Genomic DNA, 21,249 nt, shown 5'->3' with positions numbered 1-21,249 from the left:
ATGGTCTTGGAGGAACAAAGGCAGTCCTCTGAGAGTTTGTAAAAATGTGCTGTATATATTTATTTTTCTGAGGGATATAGATTCTCAAAGGAGTCCATAACCCCAAAAATGTTCCAAACAATTCTGTTTGCTTTGCTTCGTTAAGCTCCCTGAATAGTCCTCTTTACTACATTGTCTAGCAGTTAAGTGCCTGGGTAATATAGTCATGGTCCCTGTGTTTGACTCTTAGCTCTGCTATGTAATAACTGTGTGACCTTAAACAAGTCACTTAACCTGTCTGTGCATCAGTTTCCTTATCTGTAAAATGGAGATAACAATGGTACTATGTCATAGGATTGTAGTGAGGATTACATGACTTAATATATATATGTGTATAAATAGCTCAGAAAATGCTTAGAACATTGTACATAGTCTATATATATTAGCTATTATTTTTATAATTATTACATACAGGTGGCATTGATGATAATGATGGTGAAAAGCCAGTTAAGAATAAATAAAAATGAGCAACCATACAAAATGTTGAATAACCAGCTGACCATTCTGGGTAAAGCTAATACAGCTTTTCTCTTCTTGTTCTACTTTAAGGATAGCCAGACTCTTAAGCCTGGGTAATCTGATTTGACTGCTGAGATGAGTGTATTCAAGTTGCATTACAGACTCTTAGATTTAACTAACATGTGTACTGATTCTATTTTTTGGCCTGGGAGGGATCTGACTCATTGCCTTAGTTGTTTTTTTTACCCCATGGAATGTGCATTGTTGATGCTTTACCAAAGGTAAACAGTGATTGGGGAAATGGGAACTTTTGATTAGTAGTCAAAGCTTTTTGGTCCCAGTGCTCCCATAAAATACTGTGACAATCTGACCAATATTTTCTTTAAGTCGCCATCTCTACCCACTCACCTCTACTACTGAAAGGGTTAGTTGAATTAGGTTAGATGAAAATGTATTCAAAAGGTCTTTAACTTTTTCTAGCTTTTAATGACCAAAGTTTTCTTTTGATAATTGAATTCCAGGGTTTTCTGTTCACCTTTGTTGGGTCAATTTTGCCTCCCCTCAAATTGTTCTCCTTGTATTATTTTTAAGGGCTCTACTTTTTTTTAAAAAAAAAAAATCTCTTCCTTACACAAATAATTTCCAATTCCTGTAACAACTCTCCCCAGGAATTTGCTTCCTGTTATAATGGCTACTCCTCTTCCTGGGCTCTCCCTCTGGAAACAAACTCACTTAGAAACCCCTGACCCAAGAGTGCCAAGTAGAAATTGTGTAAAGTGATTTTATTCAGATGCTGGGTATCTAACAGACTTAAAATCCCATAGACCTATAGATAATTGCCCAAATATTTTCAGTAGTGAAAGACTGAAGCCCAAGGCCTAACCTCTATTGCATGTTTTTCAAAGTGTGGTCCATGGGGACAGGACCAGCTACATAATTTTCAGGACCCAGTGTAAAATGAACAGGAAGGGTCTCTTGTGCAAAAGTTAAGAATTCCAACAGCTGTAAGAGAGCATTAAACATAAGTGAAGAGTCGTTTTGAGCACAGAGCCCTGTGCAATGGCACAGGGTATACATCCATGAGACTAAGCCTGTGTGGAGCCTGTGGCATCAGAAGCTATGGAATCTGACTGGTAAATCTGATTTCTAGGATCTTCCAGAGAGTTAATGAATTAGACTCTCCGGAGATAGTGTTTGTAAATCAACACTCTTAACAAGCTCTCCAATGTTAATTTTGTACACACACAAAAAATTGAGAATCTCTCACCTGTTTCTTTCATTTGCTTGGAAAGAAAAAAGCAATTCTATCTTTTAAAAATGTATGGCTTGCTTGCCTTGATAGCTACCTAAGGTGACTACCTTACAACACCTTCAGCTTTTTTGTTTTTTTGTTCTCTTTTCTCTTTCTCTCTTTCCTCTCTTTCTTCTCTTTCCTCTTCTGTTCTACATTTGTTTGTGGCCTGTCAGTAGTACGCCAGGCCTGGCTAAACGTGGCTGATGACACCCAAGGCATATGAAACTATTAAACCAAGAGAAACTTTGAGAAGAGTAAGACTTTCAATGGTTTAGGCACTTTTTCTGTAAGGATTGTCGGGTTTGTTTTGATTTGTTTTGTTTTTGCCAGAGTCCCCTTTTTTTTACTGAGTTTGCTTTCACTTAAAAAATAAATAAAGGAAAAGGAAGAGAGTTAGAGAAACAGTGCTGTGAGAACAACCCCCAATTTCCAGCCTTACCCTCTGACTATTTGGTCACATTTATTGGAATTTAATTCCAAATCAGTCCTGTTTCTTCCACAGTGAATGCCTGTCAGTTCTTGGCACTTATTTCTGCAAATTGTCTCTTCACTAAATCGCAACCTCAAGGGCTCCAGAATTCACACTGGGTAACCTGATGAGAGAATTCTTATCAACTTACCCTAAACACTTGGTTGTAAGTTCTGAGTTTAACCATACATCATCAAGATTTTCAAGGTTAAGAAAACCGGTTTAGCACAGCAAATGCTCTTTTTTCTTCTTATTACTGGCTCACTGTTTTCTCTATGTGGGTGGTTGCTTAAGTAGTCACTAAGCAGAACAGATGCTATCTTGAATTTTTCCTTAATAAAAAGCTGACAGATTTTTACTAGCAGGTGTTTCTAAATTACTTATGAAATTAATTTTTTCTTCATTGATTTTTCACCTCTATTTCCTGTTTTCCCCCAGTATCTGTAGCTTTTTAACACAGAGCTTTATTACTCTATGTTTTTTTTCTATTTCTATTTTCTATTTTATTATTTCTATTTGTCTATTTTTAAAGTTTATTTATTTATGTCGAGAGGGAGAAAACTTGAGCAGGGGAGGGGCAGAGATAGAGGAAGAGAGATAATTCCAAACAGGCTCCATACCGTTAGTGCAGAGTCTGATGAGGGACTCAAACTCAAAACATGAGATCGTGACCTGAGCAGAAATCAAGAGCTGAATGCCCAACTGACTGAGCCACCCAGGCTCCCCATATTACTCTATGTTTTTAAAGTAATGTAAACTTTTGTGTTTCTATTTCCATTCTCACAGTAAATGAGAGACTAAATGAAAACAAGTCTTTGTAACTTTGAAATATTATGTAACCCTGAAATTCTTAAAAAAAAAAATATCCTGCTTGTTTTTTATTTGGGCAAAGAACTTCTATGCAAGAAACACAAACTTATCATATAACTCAACTATTTCACTCCTAGGTATTTACCCAAAAGATGTGAAAACATATGTCTTCTCAAAGATTTGTATGTAAATGTTCATAGCAGCTTTTATTCTTAGCAGTCAACAACTGAAAATTACCCAAACATTCATCAATGGGTGAATAGGTGTGAAACTGTGATATATGTATACTACTTAGCACTAGAAAGGAATAAAGTACTAATATGTGCAAAAACATGAATGAATCTCCAAAACATTATGTTGAGTGAAAGAAGCCAGACACAAAAGAATATATACTGCACAATTCCATTAATTTGGAATTCTAGAAGAGCCAAAACTAATCTCACAGAAGGATCAATGCTTGCCTGATTTGAGAGGGAGCTATTGACTCCAAAGGGGCATGAGGGAATTTGTGGTCAGGGGGTGTTGGAATATTCTATATTTTGATTGAAGTGATGCTTCCATAAGTGTATACCTTTGTCAAAACTCATTTGAACTGGATGGCTCCTGATCTCCCCTCCTCTCATGGATACACCAAGTGCATAGCTACACACAGAGCAATGTCTCTGAAAGAAATCCAGAAACTACCTTTACATTGGGTGAATGAGAAAATACTCATATCAGAATGTGTAGGTAAGGGCGAAACACACTCTTACCATAAATCCCACCCCCAGCATAGTATCATGCCATTGGGAGGGAACTCCCAGCTTCCAGCTTCTCCCTGAGGAACAAAGGATTTGGGCTTCACAGTTAGTGTCCTAGCTTTTAAAATTTCCACCTGAAGGATGGGGTCCCAAAACGCCTAGCTCTGAAAGCCAATGAGGCTTGCATCCATAAGACCCACAAGAATATAGCAAACAAAGAAGCAGTTGTTAACTGGCAGTTAGCACTCAACAGCTATCCCCACAGGCTCAGAGCAGAAGTAGTAGGCAAAAATGTTTATATATCAGCCTTTCCCCAAAAGGGGTCCATCTGTATACTTTGAAAGCTGCTTCCTGAGCAGCTTTAGCACACATCTAGGGGGTGGCTGTGACCTCCCCAGAGACCAAGGAAACTGGTGGACATCTCACCCACTATCTCCTTCCATCCCCCTCCAAGTCACCAGTATTCCCCTCCAGTGAGTGTGTATACACTCTGCCCCAGCTTTTGCAGCTGCTGCCCAAGGCACAGGTGTCTGGATTACCTGGCTCTCATAGCCAATGGGACTTACATTCGTAGGACTATAGCAAACAAGAAACAGCTCTTAACGGGTGCAAGAGTATCTCCTTGTAATTTTAGACCTAGGCCCAGTGCAGAAGGAGCAAACAAAAATGCCCATCTCCTAGTTTCTCCCTGAAAGGGGATTAGTTACATACTTTATTATTTTTCTTTTTTCTAATTTTTTAAATGTTTATTTATTTTTATTTTTATTTTTTTTTACAAATAGTTTATTGTCAAATTAGTTTCTACATAACACTCAGTGCTCATCCCCAAAGTGCCCTCCTCCATGCCCATCCCCCCCTCCCCCCCACATCCATCAGTCCTCAGTTTTTGTCAGCATTCAAGAGTCTCTCATGGTTTGCCTCTCTCCCTTTCCCCCACCATTTCCGCCCTTCTTCTCCCCCTTGTTCCTCCGTCAAGTTCCTCCTAATCCTCCTATACGTGCAAACATATGATATTTGTCCTTCTCTGCCTGACTTATTTCGCTCAGCATAACACCCTCAAGGTCCATCCATGTTGCTACACATGGCCAGATTTCATTGTTTCTCATTGCCATGTAGTATTCCATGGTATAGATAAACCACATCTTCTTGATCCATTCATCTTTTGATGGACACTTAGGCTCTTTCCATGTTTTAGCTATTGTGGAGAGTGCTGCTATGAACTAAATGTTTATTTATTTTTGAGAGACAGAGAAAGACAGAGCATGAGCAAGAGAGGGGCAGAGAGAGGGAGACACAGAATCTGAAGCAGGCTCCAGGCTCTGAGCTGGGAGCCACTAAGAACAAAGAAGGTGGCTTGGATAATCACAAAGGTTTGGGAGACAACCAGGAGCTCAGGTTGTGCTGGTTGACAAGACTGGTCTCCTATATGGGACAACTCTCAAAAACTGGAAGAGGTGGTTGTTTTATCTAGTATACAGAAACCAATACAAAGAATCAAGGAAAATGAAGAAATAGAGATATGTTTTAAAAAAGAGACAGGGGCGCCTGGGTGGCTTAGTCGGTTAAGCGTCCGACTTTCGCTTAGGTCATGACCTCGTGGTTTGTGGGTTCGAGCCCCGCATCGGGCTCTGTGCTGACTGCCAGCTCAGAGACTGGAGCCTGTTTCAGAGTCTGTGACACCCTCTCTCTCTGACCCTCCCCTGCTCACGCTGTCTCTCTCTCTCTCCTAGAAATAAATTTAAAAAAATTTTTTAAATAAAAAAAAATAAAAAAGAGACAAATTTCCAGAAACAGATTTAAATGTCACAGACATAAATAATTAATCTGATTGAGTTCAAAATAAGGGTCACAAAGATGCTCGCCAAAGTCAGGAGACTGACGTATGAACAAAGTGAGAATTTTAACAAAGATTTTGAAAATATTAAAAAGTACCAAACATGGCACCTGGCTGGCTCAGTTGGAAGAGAAGACTCTTGATCACAAGGTTGTGAGTTCTAGCCCCATAATGGGTGCAGAGATTACTAAAAAAATAAATCAAATTTTTAAAAATGTACCAAACAAAAAATATAGAGCTGAAGAATATTCTAATGGAACTGAAAATTTCAATAGAGGGGTTTGACAAAAGGCTACATCAAATAGAAAAAAAGGATCAGCAAAACTAGAAGTCAGGGCAGTGGAATTCATCCAATCAGAGGAGCAAAAGGAAAAAGAATGAAAAAAAGTAAAGATTCTTTAAAGGACTTATATCATCACGCATACAAATATAAACATCATAGCGGTCCCAGAAGGAGATGAGAGATAGAAAAAGGAAGAAAGCTTCTTCAGAGAAATAATGGCTAAAAACTTCTCAAACCTGGAGAAAGACACAGATATCTAGATCCAGGAAACAAAGAGCATTCCAAAAAGATAAACCAAAGAGACCCACACCAACTGACACTGTAATTAAACTGTCAAAAGTTAAAGACAGGAGAGAATCTTAAAAGCAGCAAGATAAAAGCAACTTGTTATGAACAAAGGAGCCCCCATGGTAGTTTTAGCAGATTTTTCAGCAGAAACCTTGCAAGTCAGAAGGGAGTGTCATGATAGATTCATGGTGCTGAAAGAAAATAATCATATCACATGTACACCTGAAAACTCATGTAACATTGTATGTCAGCTATACTTTAATAAAAAAGAAAATCATTAAAACACAAAGGAAGGGACAACAGAAACAAAAAAATTATAAAACAACCAGAAAACAGTGAACAAAATGGCAATAGTAAATTCTTATCTTTCAATAATTACTTTAAATGTAAATAGACTAGATTCTCCAATCAAAAGATACAGAGTGGTTGAATGCATAAAAACAAGACCCAGCTCTATGCTGCCTACAAGAGACTCATTTTAAATTTAAAGACACAGATAGCTTGAAAGTGAAAAGATGGAAAAAGATATTGCATGCAAATGGAAACCAAAAGAAAATACAGCTAAACTATACTTATATGAGAAATTAGACTTTAAGCCAAAGACAGTAACAAGAGACAAAAGCCATTATATAAAGGGGTCAATTCATCAAGATGATATAACATTAGTAAATATTTATGCTCTCAACATAGGAGAACTTAAATATATAAAGCAAATATTAATATATTAATAGTGAAAAATAGACAGCAATACAATAATAGTAGGGGACTTCAGTACTCCACCTCCAACAATGGATGGAACATACAGACAGAAAATCAATACAGAAACATTGGACCTAAACTACATATTTGATCTGATAGATCTAATAGGCATTTTACATAACATTCCATTGAATAGCAGCAGAATACACAATGCACATGGAACTTCTCCAGGATAGATTTTATTTTAAGCCACAAAACAATTCTTTAAAATTGTTTTAATGTTTTTTATTTATTTCTGAGACAGAGAGAGAGAGGGAGACAGCATGAGCAAGGGAGGGTCAGAGAGAGAGGGAGATACAGAATCCAAAGCAGGCTCCAGGCTCTGAGCTAGCCATCAGCACAGAGCCCGACAAGGGGCTCAAACACATGAACCACGAGATCATGACCTGAGCTGAAGTTGGACACTTAACCGACTGAGACACCCAGGTGCCCCTAAGCCAAAAAACAAGTCTTAAAAACTTTAAGAAGATTTAAATCATATCAAGCATCTTTTCTGATCATAATGATGTAAAACTAGAAATCAATTACAAGAAGAAAACTGAATAACTTATCCAAAATGTGGAGATTAAACAACATGCTACTGAACAACCAACCAATGGGTCAATAAATCAAGAGAGAAATCAAAAAGTATCTTGAGACAAATGAGAGGTGCCTGGGTGGCTCAGCTGGTTAAGTGTCTGACTTTGGCTCAGGTTATGATCTCACAGTTTGTGAGTTTGAGCCCTGTGTTGGGCTCTGTGCTGATGGCTCAGAGCCTGGAGCCTGCTTTGAATTCTGTGTCTCCCTCTTTCTGCTCCTAACCACTCACACTTTCTCTCTCTTTCTCTCTCAAAAATAAATAAAGATTAAAAAAATATCTTGAGACAAATGAAAATGGAAATAAACACACTAAAACTTTTGTGATGCAGCAAAAGCAGTTCTAAGAAGGAAATTCATAGTGATAAATGCCTACGATAAAAAAGAAAGGAGGCTCCTGGGTGGCACAGTCAGTTAAGCATCCAACTCCTGATCTCAGCTCAGGTCATGATCTCACGGTTTGTGGGTTCGAGCCCTGCATAGGTTCTGCACTGATTGTGCACAGCCTGTATGGGATTCTGTTTCTCCTTCTCTCTCTCCCTCCCCTGCTTGTGCACACACACACTCTCTCTCTTAAAAATAAATAAACAATTTAGAAAAGGAAAAAGATCTCCATTAAACAATCTTTGTAGAAGGATGAAAACAATAAAAATCATGGGGAAAATAAGAGTCTAAAAAGATAATAGAAAAAATAAATGAAACTGAGAGTGGTTTATTTTAAAGATAAATAAAATAGGGGCGCCTGGGTGGCTTAGTCGGTTAAGCGTCCGACTTTCGCTTAGGTCATGATCTCACGGTTCGTGGGTTCGAGCCCAGCGTCGGGCTCTGTGTTGACTGCCAGCTCGGAGCCTGGAGCCTGTTTCAGTCTGTGACTCCCTCTCTCTCTGACCCTCCCCTGCTCACGCTGTCTCTTTCTCTCTCCTAGAAATAAATAAAAAACATTTAAAAAAAAGATAAATAAAATACACAAACTTTTATCTAGATTTATCAAAATAAGGATAGAGAATGCAAACAAATAAAATTATAAATACAAGTGGAGTTACAACTGTTACCACACAAACACGAAAGATCATAAGACTACTATGAACAAGACCACCAAATGTGGGCCTGCTTGGGATCCTCTCTCCTCCCCCACTCTCAAACTAAAAAAATGAACTTTAAAATAAAAAAGGAGACTACTATGAACAATTATATGACAATGAATTGATAATCTAGAAGAAGTGGGAGAAATTGATAAATTCCTAGAAATTCCTATGAACAATTATATGCCAATGAATTGGACAACCTAGAAGAAATGGATATATTCTTCAGATTGAATCATAAAGAAATAGAAAATCTGGAGGACCAATTACTAGTAAAGAGATCGAATCGGTAATCAAATACTTCCCAGTAAACAAAAATCCAGGATGAGATGGCGTCACTAGTGAATTCTACCAAATGTTTAAAGAAGAATTAATATTAATCCTTCTTGAAGTTTTCCAAAAGTTAGAGGGGGAAACAGTTCCTTAATTTTATGAGGCCAGCATAACTTTGAAACCAAAGCTAGACAAGGATACTGCATGTAAAGAAAATTAGAGGCCAATTTCACAAAGAACATAAGTGCTGAACAAATACTAGCTAACCGAATTTGACTGTGCCTTAAAAGGATCAAACTCCATGATCAAGTGGTATTTATTCCAGAGATGCAAGAATGATTCAACATCCATAAATCAATGTGATACACTACATTAACAAAATGAAGGATAAAAATCATATGACATGTCAATAGATGCAGAAAAAACGTTTCACAAAACTCTCAGCAAACTTGGTATAGAAGGTATGTACTTCATCACAATAAAGGCTGTTATATCAAGCCCACAACTAACATCATAATTGTGAAAAGCTGAAAGCTTTTCTTCTAAGATCAGGAATAAAGACAAACATGCTCGCTCTTGCCATTTTTATACAACACGTACTGGAAGTCTTAGAGCAATTAAGCAAGAAAAATAAATAAAAGGCATCCAGAAGAAGTGAAATTGTCTCTATGAGTAGATGACATGGCCTTATATGTAGAAAATCCAAATGATTCCTTCCAAAATCTGCTAGAACTAATCAATGAATTCAACAAATTTACAGGATAAAAAAAATCAGTATACAAAAATCAATTGCATTTCTATATATTAATAGACTAAGAGAAATTAAGAAAATGGTCTCATGTATCATAGCATCAAAAATAATAAAATACTTAGGAGTAAATTTAATCAAGGAGGTAAAAATTCTTTATGCCGAAAACTATAAGGCATTGATGAAAAACACTGAAGAAGACACAAATAAGTGGAAAGATATTTCATGCTTATGGATTGGAAGAATCAATATTGTTAAAATGTGCATAGTATCCAAAGTGATCCACAGATTTAATATAATCTCTATCAAATTTCCAATGGCATTTTTCACAGAAATAGGAAAACAATCCTAAAATTTGTATGCAATCACAAAAGATACTGAATAGCCAAACAATCTTGAGCAAGAAGAACAAATATATACATATGTATATATAACATATAATATATTATAAAGCTATATGTTATTGTATAGGATTGGAATAAAAAGAGGTACATAGATCAATAGAACAGAATAGGGAGCCCAGAAAAAAACCCATGCATACACTGTAAATTAATTTTTAACAAAAAAACCAAGAATATACAATGAGAAAAGGATAGTCTCTTTAATAAACAGTGTTGGAAGGGTGCCTGGGTGACTCAGTTGCTTTAGCAACTGACTCTTAATTTTGACTCAGGTCATGATCCCAGGGCTATGGGATGGAACTCCGCATCGGGCTCCATGTTGAGTGTGGAGCCTGCTTGAGACTTTCTGTCTCCCTCTGCCCTTTTCTCCTGTTTGCATGTGCTCTCTCTCCCTCCATAAAATGAAAAAAAAATTTTTAATTATAAAAAATAAGCGATGTTGGAAAAATTGGATATCTACATGCAAAAGAATAAAATTGGAACATTATCTCACACCATATAGAAAAATCAACTCCAAATGTATTAAAGACTTTACCATAGACCTGAAATCATAGAACTCCTAGAAGAAAACATAGAGGATAAGCTCCTTGACATTGGTCTTTGCTGTGATTTTTTTTGGATTTGACACCAAAAGCAAAGGGACAAAAGCAAAAAATCAGCAAGTTGGATTACATCAAATTATGAAGTTTCTGCCCTGCAAATGAAACCACCAACAAAACAAAAAGGCAACCTATGTAAGGGTATGAAATATTGGAAACCGCATATCTGATAAGCAGTCAATATCTAAAATATAGAGCCTGAGTGGCTCAGTCACTTAAGTGTCCAACTCTTGATTTTGGCTCAGGTTGTGATCTCATGGTTTGTGGGTTCGGGCCCTGAGTTGGGCTCAGCCCTAACAGTGCATGCTTGGGATTCTCTCTCCTCTCTTTGCCCTTCCCTGACTTGTGTGCACTTTCTCTCCCTTTCTCAAAAATAAATAAATAAACTTAAAAAATATATATATAGAAGGGACTCCTACAAATCAATAGTAAAAAAATAAGTAACCCAATATCAAAACGGGCAAAGGACCTGAATACATATTTTTCCAAAGAAGACATACAAATCGATGACAAATACATAAAAAGCTCAATATCACTAATCTTCAGAGAAATATAAATATATATTTTTTAATGTTTTATTTATTCCTAGGAGAGAGAGAGAGAGAGAGAGAGAGAGCATGAGCAGGGGAGGGTCAGAGAGAGAGGGAGTCACAGACTGAAACAGGCTCCAGGCTCCGAGNTGAGCAGGGGAGGGTCAGAGAGAGAGGGAGTCACAGACTGAAACAGGCTCCAGGCTCCGAGCTGGCAGTCAACACAGAGCCCGACGCTGGGCTCGAACCCACGAACCGCGAGATCATGACCTAAGTGAAAGTCGGATGCTTAACCGACTAAGCCACCCAGGCGCCCCGAGAAATATAAATAAAAACTACAAGGTATAACATCACACCTATTAGGATGGTTATTCTCAAAAATATAGGAGCTAACAATTGCTATGAAGAATGTAGAGAAAAGGGAACTCTTGTATACTCTGGTAATAATATAAATCAGTATAGTTGTTCTACAGGAAATTAAAAGTAAAACTACCATATGATCCAGCTATCTCACTTCTAGATATATATCCAAAGGAAACAAAACCATTATCTTAAAAAGATATTTGCACTCCTGTGTTCACTGCAGAATTATTAACAATAGCCAACGTGTGGAAACAACTTAAGTGTTCATCAGTGGATAAATGGATCAAGGAAATGTGAGGTATACACACACACACACACACACACACACACACACAAAGTAATTATGTGAGGTGATGTATGTGTTCATTAACTCACAGAGGGGGGAATCCTTTCACAATGTGCATGTATATCAAATCAATCATGTTGTAAACTTTAAATATCTTACAATTTTATTTGTTAAATATACTTCAATAAAACTGGAAAAAACCCTGTTATTTGGACTGTGCACAAAAAATTGGTGCATTTTATTGTATGTAAGGTGTACTTCAATAAAGTTGATTTTTATAAACTATAAAAAATGTTTAAAGAAGACTCTCATCCACATCCATGTGCACATCACCCAAGGTTAATAAATGTTAAACTTTGCTTTATCTTTGTCCATAGAGGAGATATGAACTATTACCAATAGTTCTTAGTAAGTTCTTAGTTCTCAGACCTATTTTCCACTCCTTCCCACCAGCATGCACATTCTTAAAGTTGTGTGTTTCTTTTCTCTGTCCATTAAAAAAATGTATTAATAGACATCTTCATTTCACTGATGAAGATATTAAATCACTGATGAAGATATTAAAGCTTGAAACAGGAAGTCAGTTAGCAGAATAGCTGGTAATGAAGTTCTCAGTCGTATGCTCATTCTCCAGGACTATATTACCTAACCTGTGTTTGTGGAGCTGCCAATGTAATTTATGTAGCTATGAGGATGTTTATACTGCTCTTTATCTTCAGTTTTAAACTTTACAAAAATGTGGCCTAAATGGGAATTTAGTGTGTTGTGATGTTTCTCTAAGTGTTTAAAATGGACTCCTCGAAAACTTCCAAATCCAAGACTAATGTGATATTTATCAATATATATTTGATATCATTTTAATTTCAATAAGCAAGAATACAGATATTTATGTCTTTCATTCTAACTTTGCCATATAGATTATTAGATTATTTTTATTTATTGTTATTTTTTATTTAAAGTTTTTTTAGGTTTATTTATTTTTGAGAGAGAGACAGAGTGTGAGTGGGGGAGGGGCAGAGAGAGAGGGAGACCCAGAATAGGAAGTGTGCTCCAGGCTCTGAGCTGCCAGCACAGAGCCCCATACAGGGGTTGAACCCATGAACCATGTGAAGTTGGACGTCCAACCAACTGAGCCACCCAGGCGCCCCTATTTTTATTTTTTTAATGTTTATTTATTTTGAAAGAGAAAGATTGAGAATGCATGAGTGGAAGAGGAGCAGAGAGAGAGAAAGAGAGAGAGAGAGAATACAAAGAAGTCTCTGTGCTATCATCCCAGAGCCTGATGTGGGGCTCGAACTAATGAACTGTGAGATCACGACCTGAGTCAAAATCAAGAGTTAGACACTTAACTAACTGAGCCATGCGGGCATTCCAAGATTACTAGATTATTTTTAAATCAACTAACACCATTGAATCCCAATGCAACCACACGAAGGGCTATCCTACCACTTTCTATCTAAAAACAGGCCATAAATTTCCTATGAGAAAGGTAGCCTTTCTGTACCAGGAAGAAAACATTCTCTTTTTTCTCCCAGTTTTATTGACATCTAATTGACACTTTAACATTGTATAAGTTTATTTTTTTTATTTTTTTAAATTTTTTAAAAATATTTTTATTTTTTATTTCTAGGAGAGAGAGAGAGAGACAGCGTGAGCAGGGGAGGGTCAGAGAGAGAGGGAGATACAGACTCTGAAAGAGGCTCCAGGCTCTGAGCTGGCAGTCAGCACAGAGCCCGACGCGGGGCTCGAACCCACGAACCGTGATATCATGACCTAAGCAAAAGTCGGATGCTTAACCAACTAAGCCACCCAGGTGCCCCTAACACTGTAAAAGTTTAAGGTGAACAACATAATGATTGGATATATGTATACATTGTGAAATGATCCCCATGATAGGTTTAGTTGATATCCTTTACTTGAGAAGAACATTCATATCATCAGAGATTGGGTTTTGATGCCCAAGTGGACATATACAAAAGCAACCTACTAAAGTAACTCTTAGCTTCCCCACCATAGTTCTTAGTCATTGTCCTATAGTTTGTTGTTCTTAGTGCAAGTCCCTTGGTCTTGCCATATACCTAGAGTTCTTCGTGTTTTGTGTAAAAAGTATATAAACTTTTGTGTCCAAAATCATCTTCAGGTCTTCATTTTCTTTCTGAAGATTATTGTGTATACATAAAAATATTAAATACATTTGCATGCTTTTCTCCTAATCTATTTTATGTTAGTTTAATTCATACACCAGCCAAGGAACTTAAGAGGACACACAATCTCTCCTCTCCTACAACATATATATGACACAGGCACAGGGACTGATTTGACATTCCTTGCTTTTTCTTTTGGTTTATCTTTTTTTATGGTCCAACTTCTATATTGTCCAGATTTTTTCCCTTCAGTTCTAATGTTCATATTTCAAAAGCTTATGGATCTTGCGGGAGAAAAGAAGAGTTTATTTGGTTCTAGGTATTTTGTAATAATGAAGCTGATTTCCTTTGTAATCTTTTGGGAAATTCATAGAAACGGTTTTCTCAAAGAAGACTACTAATTTTGGCTTTAGCAGATAATTTGGCCTTTTTTTTCTTCTTGAAAATAGCAATTGTTCTGATTAGGAAGACAATGAATGAAATAATTCTTCTTTTCTTTATAGAAGTAACAAAAACCAGTTGTGAACTCAAGTTTAAGTTCACAATGGAGTGTAGAGTACTTTTGTTTTTACCCTTTAGAATTTGAAAGCTGCACCTTCATTTGCTTGTGATTTGAGGTACAATTTCAGTTCCCATTGGCTATTGACTCACATATCACAATGGAATCTAAGCCTGCTCCTCCTTCAAGTCCAATATCATCATTCCGGCAACATATTGTAATGTCACTGAAGCCTCATTCTGGGATGGCTACAACTAGAGCATGGATGTTACTCACCAGTGATGCATTCTCCTTGTCAACAACATCTGATAATTGTAGAGATGCCTACATCAGACTAGCTCTGCCATAGGGCACTGTTGTGTCATTGGTGACTGGTATGGGGATTAGGGGTGGAAGAGACTCTCTTCTTGGTGCTGCAGAAGATGAAGAACTCCACTCTCCTGTGGTGGGAAAGTGTGACACTCTAAGAATGGAGAGAGCAGAGATTCTAAAGATCCACAGCTGACACCAGAAGATATAGAATTGTACTGAATTCACCTTGGTTCCTGAACAGTGAGTCATAATATATAAAGATTAATAACTGAAGCACAGCCCAGGAGAGAGGCCTGAGAAATCTGCTTTGGAACATTTAATGGTGACATTTAGCTAAGAGATATGGGTGAAGCCAGGATAGACATGGGCCTCAGGGGAAAGTCCCTCAAGTGAAGTAAGTATGTGGGCAACACCCTCATTAGCTGAGAAGGTGTGAGCCTTCTGAGGGAATGATGTGGTTTATCATTGTGAGCATTAGGAAGTGGCAGCAGTGATCTGGGAATGGGATCAAGGTGACAGAGAATGAGAGGTAAAATCTTGGTTGGGAAAATAACACTCTTTCTCACAGAACACAATGGGCTGTTCCAGAGGAAGTTTCTTCGATAAATCATTTTGTTAAAGCAAATCGTTAAGAGAGAAGAATGCTTTGAGAAAAGATTTGAGGTCTTGGAACAATCTCTTTTCTAATGGTCTTTTTTATATAGCTCTGTCCCCTTTAGCAGACCTTTTACTAAGCCTTAGGCTCTTGTTCTTCTCACCTTTTCCCTATATGATTTGGTATACTGGGTCAAATTTGCCATCCAAAGGTGTCTGTATTTTGCTTCTAATATGCTGTGGAAGTATATGAATACCTTCCTTGATTTCAATCTCAAAGGCTTTATGTCTTTACCTGGAAAAACAGAAATCTTTATTGTTATATCTTTTACAAATTACGTAAACTTAAAAAAAGGTAATTTATGTTTTCAGTGTGAACTACTCCTTGAAGGGAGTTTATTCCTTTAATTTCTATAAATTTATTTGCATTAATTTTATCTCTTGCAACCTTAACTGCGTGGCCTAGTATATCAGTATAAAGAGCATTTTATTCATGCCCCTTGTGATTTTAGTAACTTTAATCATTTCTTAGAATTTACATTTCCAGGCTTGAAAAGTTCCCTTTTTTTTTTAGGGGGCAGGTTCCTCATACATTAGATTCTAGGCCTTTTGATATGAGATCTGTGCAGGTTTTTCCAGAATTCTTTGTTTTCTCCTGCTGTGGTTCAGGGAAGGTCAAGCAAGGTATGGGCATTAAGTGTTCTTGAAAGCTTATGGATTTCCTCAAATCAATAACAAGAGTTTTGACAGTTAAGGCAATTACCTCTTCAGAGTGTAATAAATTCATCTTAGAACTAAAGGTGAGAAAAACATTTTTCTATGCGGACCAATTTGACCCGGCTATCCGAAAGTACAATGTTCTCATTGAAGCCTTTCCAAAGCCAAGGAGAAAAGCAAAGAAACACGACCAATTCGGAAAAGCGAAAACCTTTTTTTATTTTTTAAAAAATTCTTTCGGTTAGTGAAAAAGCGAACTTTTGGCTCGGGGTGGGGTGGGGTGGGTGAGAACTTGTACTCTCTTTTCTTACAGAATAAATACGTAACCAAACCATTCTTGGTTTCTTAGAAGTTAGAGCTCAATAGAAACTCACCCACTCTGGGAAACTGACACTGTATTTAATGACAAATTAGTTTCTGATCTGCCATAACATTAAAAACATTTTACAAATTAGTCTGAATTACATGTATTTTAAAAGTCAGTGGGTTCACATTTGTTTAGAAGGAGGGCATAAATCATAATACCTTAACAAGGTAATAAACACTATTGTTTTGCACAAGACTTGGCTAATGCTCTCGGATTTATTTCGGAAGCTTTCACAGACGACGCCTAGCAATATATTGGCCGTTGGCAGAAACACGGAACAGCCTAAATCCCCAAATTTTGGCTTCTGCCCAAGGTGTGTAACCCGTATCCATAGAGACCGGAAAAAGCGTCCCCTAGCTGGGGCGGGCCCCTGCCTCTTCTAATCTAAACTGCTTCCGCTTTCGATGGGAGAAAAAAAACGAAGGAGATTTGTGTGAGCGCCCGTGGAGCACTTTCTCTTGGTCCCTTCATGCTCAGTACTGTTTTCATTGAGTTCCTGGCCGAACCACAACTCCCAAGATGCAACCACGTTTAGAGCGGTCAGAAGAGCAGTTTCCGGTTTGGGCCAGCGCGCCTGCGCACCAGCTGTGGCTTTATTGGTTCGAACTGCCTCGTGCGATGCGCGTCACGGCGACGTGCAGTCGTGGGGGCGGGAAGACGCGGCGGCGGCGTTCGCGGCGGCTCGAGCAGGATCTTAGACGCGGTATCGCGGCGGCGGCAGCTGCGCGGCTAACCCGGGTTCGGTCCCTTCCCTCCTCCGCTCTCCCCCTCCTCCCCCTCCCCTCAGCTGTGGTTCCCGAGGAGTCCGAGACGTGCGGCAAGGCGGCGACAAGCTCTGGGTGAGGGTCTCTGGAGTGTGAGCGCCGTTTCAGGGGCGAAGAGGGAGAGCCCGGGGTCGAGAAGGAGGTGAGGGCTCGGAGGGGGAGAGTGTCCCCGGCGCGGGCCGGGGAGCGCGCGCTCCGTCGCAGCCTTCAGCTCGGCCTCCTTACCTGACCCGCCGCTCTGCACGGCGTGCTGGGCTGTGGCCCGGGGGGCCGACTGAGAGGGGCCTGGAGCCGCCCTCCTTTCCACCGCTGTCTCTGGCGCCTGGCGACCACCACCCGCCTCGCCCCTCCAGGCACAGCGTCCGGAGCACTGTCTTCTCCCCTTCGCGTGCAGTTGCCCTTCTTTACTGCCCACCGAAAGAATCTGCCCTCCGTTTCTTCATTTCTGTCTCTGTTATTAGTTCTAGGAATTTCTTTGGTGGTAGGCTTCGAATGGGATCTGCTTAGTGCTACTTTTCTAGTTCCTGGGGTAGGAAGATTTTCCTTACGTTTTCTTTGGTGGCGCTTCAGGCAACCTACTTGGGATAGTTAGTATCTTGGGCCCTGTTTTCCCAAGACGGGTTTGGCTTTTCGTCTGTCATTGCTTGCTTCATTTTAAATTTAAAACTGATGCTGACAGGGTTTAAATCAGTTCTTCTAAGGGTCCACGAGAGAGTTTGGATTGGAAACTGATAGGTAACTTCCTCCCCCCCCCCCCCACCCCGGGTTTTGACATTAAATACAAGTACGTTTGTCTCTGGAATTTGACTTTATGAGACAGCTCGACTGTGACTTTTGGTAGAAGGATTCAAATGTCAGATTGGAATTTTACTGGGTATCATGACTTCAGTGCAGGTTGTTGGCATTTTTTTTAGTACACTGGCCTTTTAATATTCTTATTTTTAGATTCTGGATTTTTCAGCCTTATGTTAACCCCATTAGATCTCTTCCAAAAAGAGTGCCCCCATTCCCAAGAAACCGTCTAAAATTTGAAGAAATCTATTGCAACATTTAAAATCATTTGATCACAAAACTTTTCAGTGAGATGTTAAAAATAATTTCCTTCAACGGGAAGCTTTAATTTTGGAGGGGAGATCTTGAGCTGTTATTTCTGAAGTTTGAAATGTTCTCTTATCCTAAGGCCCCTGTGCGTCTCTTTTTAACCACCCTCTGATTCTTATTGTTAGAATTTGATAGATTTTTTCTACTTTTTCATTTCATAGAAATGAAAATTTTCATAATTTTTATTTTATAGAAATTTCATTTCTGCTGTTCATAGACGTTTTCATGCTTTCTCATAAATCTGTCAGAGTGCTGACTGTAATGATCTGTAACTGAAATAATTTCATCAGTAGTTGGGACTTCTGCACATGCGTTGGCAGCTGCTTGGTGGTGAATTACTACAACTTTGAAAACATTTTAGATTGATTTAAATATGAAAGACATTTCTTTTAGCGTCTATTTGTAACTGCATACCCACCAGTATATGTTTATATCTACACTTTATAGGCTATTTAGTAGCAAATTTTCTCTTCTTACCTGAATCTGAGGGATGAGAAAAGGATTTCCAGAGTTTAAAAGAGTTTGTCTTTTTTCTATTCCTAGACTATGAATAAGTAAACGGATTTTTTTTTTCCACCAATGGTATCAGTTTAGCTGATGTACTTTCTTTGGTATAAATTGCATCATGTTTTCCAAAGTGAAAATAATTTTATTCTTTTTTTTTTCTAATATTTTTATTTATTTCTAGAAGAGAGAGAGCGTGAGCAGGGGAGGGTCAGAGAGAGAGGGAGACACAGACTCTGAAATAGGCTCCAGGCTCCGAGCTGGCAGTCAGCACAGAGCCCGACGGGGGGCTCGAACCCACGAACCGCGAGATCATGACCTAAGCGAAGGTTGGACGCCCAACCGACTAAGCCACCCAGGCGCCCCAAAATAATTTTATTCTTTATCTCAGGGACCAGTAGACTTTGTGACTTGTAGGGCAAGTTTTGCTAGCTGCTTTTGTAAATTAAGTTTTTTTGGGATATAGCTATCTGTATTCATTTTGATGTTTGTGGTTGCTTTTGCAGTGCAAGGTAGAATTGAGTGAGTAGTGGGACAGAGACTCATATGGTCTGCAGAGCCTAAAATACGTACTGTCTGGCCCTTAATAGAAAAAGCTTGCTGACTCTTATTTCATTTTATTGAAAATCATGTGTATATAATGTAGAAAGTTAAAAATGAATCAGAAAAGGCACCTGGTGGCTCAGTTGGTTAAGTGGCCGACTTCGGCTCAGGTCATGATCTCACCGTCTGTGAGTTCGAGCCCCACGTTGGGCTCTGTGCTGACAGCTCAGAGCCTGGAGCCTGCTGTAGATTCTGTGTCTCCTTCTCTCTCTGCCCTTCCCCTGCTCACCACGCTCTGTCTGTGTCTCAAAAATAAACATTAAAAAAGTTAAAAATGAATCAGAAAAGTATAAAGAAGAAAGTAAAAATTGTCTAGACTCACACCACTCAGAAGGGTTTTTTTTTTTTTTTTGGTATTCTTATAGAATCTGTTAGTTGTTTTTGTATAAATGGGCTCATATTGTTAAGTGTTGGTTTGTAATCTGGTTAAAAAAACCTCATTGTCTATTTATATTTATGTATTTGTTTATTTTATTTTAAGTAGGCTCCATGCCCATTGTGGAGCACAACTCAAGACCCTGAGATTAAGGGTTATATGCTCTACCGATTAAGCCAGCCAGGTGCCCCAACACTCAGATTATTGTTACATTGCTATTGAATATATTTGTATTTCTACATCAAAAGAGCTCACTGGAAAGGTGCTGGATGAACCAGGTTTTCCTGATTTGTTTACCGGTTAAGATAAAGATAAAATCAGGAATAATAGATGCTTGATGGTGGTGGGGAGCACTTAACTATGCTTTGCAGTACTTGACATGTATCAAGTTGCTTACTGTAGCAGCTCTGTAGAGGCATGTACTAGTATCCATATTTAAAGATGAAGAAACTGAGGTACAGAGAAATTAACTGCCTAAGTTTATCAGCTAATTAATGGTGGAGTTGGGATTTGAATCCATGCAGTCTGGTTTGAGGACCCAGGCTCCCAAGATGTACAGAGCCTCTCCGCTCAGTGTAGAAAAGTTTAGACAGTCCAGGTGTATATGATGTAGAAATTTGTTACATGCTTTATTCCAGTTTTACTCTCTGTAGAAACCCACTGTTAATAGTTTGATATAGCAATTGCCACCTCTTTGCTGATACAAATGTTTATTCACAAATCTGTTTACATGTGCAGGCTTTTAAAAAATTAATAGACTTCATTGTTTTAGAGCAGTTTTAGGTTTACAGAAATTTCTATGGATAGTATAGAAAGTTCCCACATCACCTATTCTCTATTTCCCCATATTAATAACATGTATTAATGTGGCATAATTGTTACGATTGTTGAACCAGTATTGTTACACTGTCATTAATTAAAATCTGATTATAATGGGGCTCCTTTTTATGTTGCAGAGTTGTTTTTAAAAAAGAGATCCAACCAATCATTGTTCTATAGAGTGCTTTTTTTGGTGGTTTTCAAAATACCCTTCTGGACTTTTTACTGCAAATGAACATCATTGATTTGCTAATTTTCATATTAATGACACAAATTTAAGTCTTTTTGGAATGGAAAAGTTGCTTGGAAGTTATTTCATTCTGTTTTTTTCTTTTTCAGAAGTTTATGTTATAGTGCCAGTTGCTTTTCTCTGAAGGAATGCTTATTTTTTGATTGGACATTCTGGCTCCTCCTTGAAGCTGTTCAGCTTCTTGGAGATTTTCTTGCTGTTTTTCCTTGGAAGAGTGATATCACATCAACCTATTTACCATTAGCATCTTCTACCTCACTGAGGCAGATACTTCCCTATGCATCTTTTCTGTTCTCAGCATACTCTTCCTCTTTCTCAATTTCCAGCACTTCTGTTCCTAGAATATAAGCTTTAGCATCTAATTCT

General features: G+C 38.3%; 1 protein-coding gene across 3 annotated transcripts in view; it reads left to right on the top strand.

The window, feature by feature from the left end:
• Positions 1 to 21,249, top strand: part of ADIPOR2 (adiponectin receptor 2) — a 125,707-nt gene that overhangs the window by 29,269 nt on the left and 75,189 nt on the right. The window contains exon 1 of one of the 3 annotated variants that reach the window (XM_039236326.1): positions 17,137 to 17,305. The exons of 1 other annotated variant lie outside the window; for it this stretch is intronic. The gene's annotated coding sequence lies outside the window, so the exon portion shown is untranslated. Of the gene's footprint in view, positions 1 to 17,136; positions 17,373 to 21,249 lie in introns of those variants that run through there. One more of the 3 variants, XM_039236327.1, reaches the window with a different exon arrangement.

This window comes from Hyaena hyaena, unplaced genomic scaffold (genome assembly GCF_003009895.1).
Source record: "Hyaena hyaena isolate Hyena2069 unplaced genomic scaffold, ASM300989v1 scaffold_108, whole genome shotgun sequence".
NCBI lineage: Eukaryota > Metazoa > Chordata > Mammalia > Carnivora > Hyaenidae > Hyaena > Hyaena hyaena.
Note: the sequence above shows the minus strand (reverse complement) of the source record. Positions and strands in the feature narration are given on the sequence as shown.